General features: G+C 42.8%; 1 pseudogene; it reads left to right on the top strand.

Annotated features, from left to right (window-relative positions):
• The first annotated feature begins 6,770 nt into the window (after positions 1-6,770).
• LOC136638294 (5S ribosomal RNA) lies at positions 6,771-6,890 on the top strand (annotated as a pseudogene).
• The last annotated feature ends 852 nt before the right edge of the window (positions 6,891-7,742 follow it).

Here is a 7,742-nt window from a genome sequence, read left to right as displayed (position 1 = left end):
TTAGGATTGCGCCCTAAGTTGCCTTAAGACTGGTTTTGAAATGGAATAAAAATGGTATCATATATGCATGCTTACATGCCTGTTACATGCAGTATTGTGAAAAATTTCCAATGGCCTATTTCCTTGCTACAAAGCATTATTGGGAGGATGTGATATATTGTGGAAAAGCCACACTAGTGGGGCTAACATCTCACCACTCAAACTGCATAATTAGCAAATGTTTTGCATCATATGCAAGCTAGAATGCCCAGGTTCGAGGTACTGGAATGTGACACCCCTGAACATGCAAGCCCTGGCAGTGGAGTCTGTGATCTTAACTTTAGAAGTGACAGCCTTGTTGAGCACTTCAGTGTTCCACTTGCAGCATGTAGCTTCTCTGATGGTGACAGCCACTTCTGTTCCTTGGTTTCATTTCCTTCTCCTCTTCGTGGTTCCGCTCTTTGGCTTCTTCCCTTCTTTGCAAGCATTCTCCATTCCTCAAGGGTTTTACTTTCTGGTAATTTCCAATAGGTTCTGCCAAAAGTGTAGTGCCTGGAGCAGTTCTTATTCCCATGAAAATACACGTGTCGTCACTAGTGCTGAATCAGTGTTAATGCTGATTCATTTGTTGTCAATTAGGGGGGAGAGGGAAGTTCACGTCTCCCAGTTCACTCTTCCTGATCATTTCGGAAATCATGCAATTCTCTTGGCACAAATGGTTTGCTACTGGCCAGACTTCCCTGTAACAAACATTGGCCACCTGGCAGAGGACTAAGTAAACATTGCCATTAATTATTAATTTGAAAATATGCAGGTTTAGTTTTTTCCCTGGCTTAGCACAGCAGACAAAATGCAGCTAGTTTCCATTAGATGAAAACTCCAGGTGTTAACCCAGGCCCATAGTCAGGATTCTAAAGGAGGGTGGGTGACTATTTTTCAGGGTAGGCAATTATGTTGGGTACAGATATTGGTGTGCAAAATTAAAGGATAAGTATGGAGAAACATCAAAGACCTGTAATTCATCCAAATTTCATGAATAGAAAATATTTGGGAGGGAGTGGGTTTGGAAGATGCATTCATCATCTCATCATATTTTTTTTTTTAAATCCCTGAAAGCCAAGATGCACCACAGACCTGGTTCCATGCTTTCTCCCTCAAGAAAAGGATCTCCCCAACCTCAACCAGCAGCAATTAATTAAAAAAAATATATATCTGAAAGGCAAAAACCCTGCCATGATTTCTCCAAACAAAAACATTTCTACCCCGCAAGCTACAATACCATTGTAGTAATTAGCATGTTCCATAGTAGCAGAAATAGTACCCTCTTCTCTGCCCCCCCCCCAGCCAACATAAGTAGAAATGTCTCCCAATCTTCCTTGTAGTTGCTCTTGGCCAGCCCTGCTCTCCATGTGCTCTGGACAGGGGCCTCTGGACTGTGTTCTGCCTCCCTGGCCCTCTGGACTCTATTCTGCCTCTGCACTGGCTTCCCCAGACCTCAGAAATCCGTTTCCCTGAAAATTATATTCAAAAATGCCAGGGTGGGCAAACTGCTGAGTCAGGGTGGGCAATGCCTACCCTGGCCCCCCTCTAGCTACAACCTTGTGTTAATCCAAGACTACCATTTACTATCTGCACATAATCTGAGGCCAAAATATGAGCATGTATCACCGTGACAAGGGCATAGCAAGTGACATATTTTGCTTAAGCCATTTCTACCCAACGTTGCATATACGCAACAGGGACCAAAAGTGTACACCAATGGGCCAGGCGGGAATGGGTTAAGCCTCACTGAAGGTGTTCTCCCCCCCCCTTTTTTTTCTTTTGGTAATATTCCATTTGCTGAGTCACTATATAGCTCATCTTGCCCAAGGAGGCAGGTTGTGCTTTTGCTGGACACAAGGCGAGTCAGTAGGTTAAATATTCTTCAGTTGGATAGGTATCACAATAACTTCATGTGAAGTTTGTGTCTGGCTGAATTTAAAAAAATGTTCAAGCAACTTGGTTCTACCTAAATTAGGCATGTTGAATTTTTTGTTTCTAATCATAATAGGAAGAAACTGATCTGCTTTTGAAATATCCATAGAGACAATACAGATTTAATTAGTGTACTCACACATGACTTGATAGCAACCCTAGTGATTTCTTATGCATCATTCATATCTCCCTCACCCTTGTTTGTCTACATCCCTACTTGCTCATAGTCAAGGTCTTGTTCAGCTTGCTGTCCTTCTCCCCAGCAAAACTCCCCAGCATCCTTCTGAATTTTTCTAATCCAGAAAAGTATGCATTGCACAATATTTAAGGTGGTCATACAGGCAATACTGTGCCATAGGTAACGCAAATATATTAATCAATTACACCTCCTAAAGAATACATAAATTGAAATGGAAATGTACACCCACTTGTCTGCTTAGCTGTCAGTCAGTTAAAATTCCTGGATTTCTTCTGAGCAGAGAAGTTAAGACACTTTGACAGCTCAGGGCACAGTCCTAACCAGGTCTACTCAGAAGTAAGCCCTACTTTGTTCAACGGGGCTTACTCTCAGGAAAGTGTGGTTAGGATTGCAGCCTCAGTTTTGTGCATGTTTCCTTATAAGTAAGTTCCATTGAGCAGTGGCATAGCTATGCCATCTGGTACCTAGGGCAATTTTTATTCCCCCCCCTTAGAAGTTTTGTGAAACCAGAAATACATATTTTAGGACTCAGGCAGGCCTTCTGAGGATTGGGAAGGCAATGCATGGTTTCCCCAACCTTCAGAAGACCTGCTGGAAGTCTTACAAACACAGTTGTGATTTTCGCAAAAAACCAAAGGGTAGTTCTAAGGCCTCTGGCAGGCCTTATAAGGCATTTCGTGGCTCAGGGAGGTCAATGGGTGGCTTCTCTGGGCCTCAGAAAGGCACTTTCCTGATGCCCCCCAGGCATGGAGCCTGGGACAATTGCCCCCGATCCCCCCTTAGCAACACCACTGCCACTGAGTTCATTGAGAGTTTTGAGGCAGAAAGAATTGTACTATATCTTTACAGAAAGTCTTCCATTCAGCTCAGTTTAAAAATGAAAGGCTACACTAATTGTGGCCTTGCTATGACAAAACCTTGGGGACATTTTAAATACAGCTTTTATTTCAACCCACTGCCTTCATTCTGTGCAGGTCATCAAAAGTTGAGTACAAAATAAGAAACTGTTTTGGGAAGCTGTGCTCAATTATGAACCAACCATTTAGGTCAGCATGATTTTGTGGTCAAACTTGTAAGACAGCATGGTGGAAATCCTGGGTTTGCACGTGCACCACAAATATATGGGCTGGACCCCATGAATGACTGGGAAAGAAAATAAATGTTTACTAGGATGTGTGCTGAAGACTGCCAGAACAGTGCAACATTACATCACATGGCATCGTCTTGCTAGCATGAGTTGATCCAGGATGGTGCATTGTTCCAGCAATGTGGTTTGATGCTGCTATGCTACCAAGAGCCATAATAGCATCAGATAAAGGAGCACTGCTTCTCTACAGAAAGGTGCATTGTAAATTAATAAACCGCACTGAATGAGACAAACAACTCAGGTCTATGCATGTCTACTCAGAAGTAAGTTCCATTATAGTCAATGGGGCTTACTCCCAGGTAAGTGTGGATAGGATTGCAGCCTAAGATACTTTATATAAAATAATTGGCAGGAGAAGGGATGTGGCAAAGCCTTGCAGTGGCATGATGGAGATGATGCATTTAAGGATGTTTCCATGTGTTACCACAAATACATGCACCCCTCCACTTTACAGCGGGCTCACTTTATGATCAAATCACTTTACAATGGACTCTCCGTAGTAAAACGAAGTTCACTATATGATAAGTTATTCACTTTATGATGGGCTCACAATTGCTGCCAACAGAATCTTGTGGCCGACAGATACTTTAAGTCAATCAGCGACGCAAATCCAAGTGTTTGGTAGCATCTCAGTCAATAGCAGCATTTTAAACATCATGGCAGTGTGTGTGGAGGAAGGCTATAGCCATTGAGGACACTGATGAAAATGCACGCTTTCTAGGTAGTATCTCAGCCAGTAGAAGCATTCTTAACCTTGTGTGTTTTGAGGGAAAGATAAGGTCTAGTAATTTGTGTTTTCATTGTGTAAACTGATAAGCATGGCCCCAAAAGACAGCAGTTGGCACTTTTAAAATAACTTTTTAGAGAGGGAAATAGCTTAGTTCTGTGGCAGAAAATTTAACTTCAAGGGTCATGGAATGAATTACTCAAAGCAATGTGTTACTGGGTTCACGTGACAATATTTGCAGAATACAGTGGTGTCTCCAGAACCGATTACCATCATAAAGCGGGGGGGGGCCTGTAGTGAAACACAGTATGGAGTATGCAGACTGCACTGCAGGAAAAGGCAGTCTGGACAGATAAAAGCAGAAAACAGAAAGTGAAAACTCCTGCATACTTCCTATTTCAGTGTTCGAACGATTTTCCGTGCAACTTGCTTGTGCTCCATGTTTTGCACTTATGGTAATGAGCAAAAGAACAGCCAATGGCAAGTTCCCTGTAACACAGTTTTTGAATACTGATCAGATTGTTGTTGAAATGTAATCCCCTCTCCAATCAATGAAGATTTCTGGGTGTTTGAATTCTAGATCAGTGTTGAGAAATGGTGAGTCGGGACCCACTAGTTGGTTTGCGAGCCAATTTCAGGTGGGTCCCCTTTTATTTTAATGTGTATTTTATTTTTTATATATTAGACTTGAGGCTCCCACAGTATGTGACTGCATATGGGGAAATGTTACAGATCTGTACTTTTAACAGGCTACCATGTATATAGTTTTAACAATAGTCAATAGGGCTTTCTCCTGGGTAAGTGTGGATAGGATTACAGCATTTGGGATGTTTTGGATAATTTTTTTTTAAACAGATCAGCAACTGCTTTGGAAGGTTAGGAGGGTTCTGTCTTACTTTAAATATATTTTTAAACTTATTGTGAACATTTAATTTACTTAATTAATTGATTGATTTTGTCATATGGGGTGTTTGATGATGTCACTTTTGGCCATGACATCACTTCCGGTGGGTCCCAACAGATTGTCATTCTAAAAAGTGGGTTCTGGTGCTAAAAAGTTTGAGAACCACTGTTCTAGATGTTTGCAAAAATCAGTAATTTTCAAAAACAAAGGCCCCCAGAAAAGGGGGGGGGGAATAGGTTACTGAGAAAGACTCTGCATTCCTAGAGAGGTCTCCCTACACATTGAATATTCAGTAGAATATTCTACAGAGCTGCTTACTGACCCTGTTAGCAGCTCAGAACATTGCGTGTTGTGTTCCAAGTACGGTGCTTCTGATTGGGTCCAGCAAATCTTACAAGATCTGGACACTCCATATAGAAATAAGTCTGGATAAACGCCCTCAAGCATGATCTCCAATTTAGCCTCAATTGTTTCATCATGGTAATGGGCTTACCTTTCTGCCCAAATGTAGTGTCCCCCTTCCCTTGCCTCTCCTTGGGTCTAGTTCCTGATGGATCCCAAACATGATCTGCAGCAAGATGCCCTCCTGCCATCTCATTGTACATATATTTGGGGACAAATCGCAAGATCTCTTATTTTCAATGGAGCCTATTTCTAAATAAAGATGCTACATTGACAAATCCTGCTTAAACAGGAAAAAAAAAATCCCATTGCAGTTAATGGATGGAAGTTAGCAATGCATCTCCGTGTGTTGGATTGTAACCTTAATGCTTCTACTGCCACAAAAGAGGAAATTGCTGCTTTATCTTCCTCTTTGATATTATGGTGTTTCAGACACTCTGGTTGATCAAATGACAAATCTTGTTCCCTTCTGCTCCCCAAAGAGGAAGCCTGACTTGTTGTATACATGTGACTCAAGTACTTGTGACCAAAATGGAAACTGAATTATCCTTCTTGTGACCAAAGTTTTTCAGACAGGATAATACCAGACAAGTTAGATCATGGTCCTTCTACATTTCTGTGCACGTACTCACTCACAGCCCAATCCTATCCACACTTTCCTGGGAGTGAGCCCCATTGAAACGAATGGAACTTACTTCTGAGTAGACACGCATAGGATTGGGCTGTCACTCACTCACTCACTCACTCACTCACTCACTCACTCACTCACATGGTGAACTCTTCACACAAAGACTCCTTCCCACGAAGAAGAGGCATCAGCTGATTCTGCTATCATGCCCACTTCCTCTCATTCATGCATCTGAATATAGAAAACTAAGGTGGGATGTGAGAAGGAACATGCTGTATATGGCCCTCTGTGGGGGTTGCATCACCATGCATCTCTTAGAAATACCATAAGGTATCTGTAGATAAATTGACAAAGCTGCACACTGCACTCACTGAATGTAAAATTCATGCTACGCTATTTTTTTTTAATGCTGGCTGAAAGCTAAAACACAAAGAGACAAAAGCCTCACTGGTTATGGATGCTTTGCAAAACCAACAACAAATTCTAGCACTGAAACAATTTGGGGAACTTTTAAGTACATTCACTTGGAAATAAATGTCACTGATGTCATTGGGAAAGCTTTCTAAGAAATGAATGTTTTAGATTTGGGGTATTAGGGAATTTTTCCCTGTCTTTTCATTTCCCTCCATGACAGATTTTTCTCATGAATGGAGAAAAGTGACTGGGAGTGAAAGCCCATTTTTTGTTCCTTAGAAGTAGTCCTTAGCAGCAGTTCCCAAACTGTGGGTCGGGACCCACCAATGGTCACAACTTGATTTTGGTGGGTCATGAAACTGACAAGCTGATGGCTAAAAAGGAAAATGGATTGAGCCCTGCAGCAGCTGTTACCCTGCACATGCCCAATCTCATCTGATCTTGGAAGCTAAGCAGGGTCAGGCCTGGTTAGTACTTGGATGGGAGACCGCCTGGGAATACCGGGTGCTGTAGGCATATACCATAGTCTTTCGAGACTGAAGGTTGCCAACCAACCATTATGGAAACTGAAACAGAGTAGCATGCGCATGTTTTCTCATGGCCAACACTGTGTCTTGGTCCACTTTGAAGGGCAGATCTAGCGGAATGCAACGCCGCCAGAATGGTCCCAGTCTGATGGATTCAGGCTCCAACAAACTCTTGAGAAGGAAGTCTTCCTCCCCCAAGTTCCCAAGGAAAATGTATTGAGCCCTATGGAAAGTGAAACTGAGCCACACATGCAAAGGTGACCATGGCTTGGATCTAACTGAAGGCCAGGTAAAGGGGAATGCAAGGTCACCAGAGTGGTCTCAATCCAGTGAACCTCTTGTAAAGCTGAGTGGGTCCCAATAGAGTGTCATTTTCAAAAGTGTGTCCTGCTGCCAATATGTTTGGGAACCACTGCCTTTTAGAGTCCAATGGGACTTATTCCTAGCTAGATGTGTATAGGATTGCTGCCTTAAAATGTCTGAATAGTATAAATGGGATCTTGTAGGAACAAAAGAGCAGGAATGGGAAAACCCAGTGCAGTGCGACTTGAGTCTAGAGTCACTGGCCCCTGCGACTCGACTCGAAAAAGAGTCATAATGGGGGCACTTTCCAAGTCCCTGAGTTGCCCTTTCGCGACTCTAAAGCACTCGAGTCAAGTTGCCTTCCCCTTTAAAAAGTCTGCCTTGGATGAAACGGGGCTGCTGCCAGACTGTGCGTATGTGTCGGAGCTCTCTTTCCCCCGAGGTCCCCACCTGATGGGAGGGGGTGGGAGGGATTGCAAGAGAGCCAGGAGAGAAGAGGCAAGAGGGAGGAGGGTCATGTGCAGCAGCTGTGAGACTT

This window comes from Tiliqua scincoides, chromosome 1 (assembly GCF_035046505.1).
Source record: "Tiliqua scincoides isolate rTilSci1 chromosome 1, rTilSci1.hap2, whole genome shotgun sequence".
Lineage (NCBI taxonomy): Eukaryota > Metazoa > Chordata > Lepidosauria > Squamata > Scincidae > Tiliqua > Tiliqua scincoides.
This window is presented reverse-complemented; position numbering and strand designations above follow the sequence as displayed.